The sequence below is a fragment of the Penaeus monodon genome, chromosome 32 (genome assembly GCF_015228065.2).
Source record: "Penaeus monodon isolate SGIC_2016 chromosome 32, NSTDA_Pmon_1, whole genome shotgun sequence".
Taxonomy (NCBI): Eukaryota; Metazoa; Arthropoda; class Malacostraca; order Decapoda; family Penaeidae; genus Penaeus; species Penaeus monodon.
This window is the reverse complement of record NC_051417.1, coordinates 31,571,254-31,571,590: the sequence shown is the minus strand read 5'-3', so window position 1 is coordinate 31,571,590 and position 337 is coordinate 31,571,254.

Here is a 337-nt window from a genome sequence, read left to right as displayed (position 1 = left end):
TTGTTGTGAATATTTATTGCTTTCAAGTTTTGTTTTCAGATCATAAACATCTGAAATTTACTGTATTATATTAACAAGTATTATAAAAAAAAAATATATTAGACTTTGATAAATGGTGTTGTTAATAACTACCCCATTAACAATTGTAAAAGTTAATTTTCGTGAGAGATATTTTGAGTCTTTTAGCATTTAAGTTTTGTTTTGTCTGCACGTGTGTATATGCTTTAAACGACATACACGTCCATTCCAGAGTGAAATTGGGTTTGATTTTGAGTTCATTTCCCTGTCATTCTTTCTACTTTTGAGTTCATTTCTCTTTCGTTCCTTCTACTTTTGA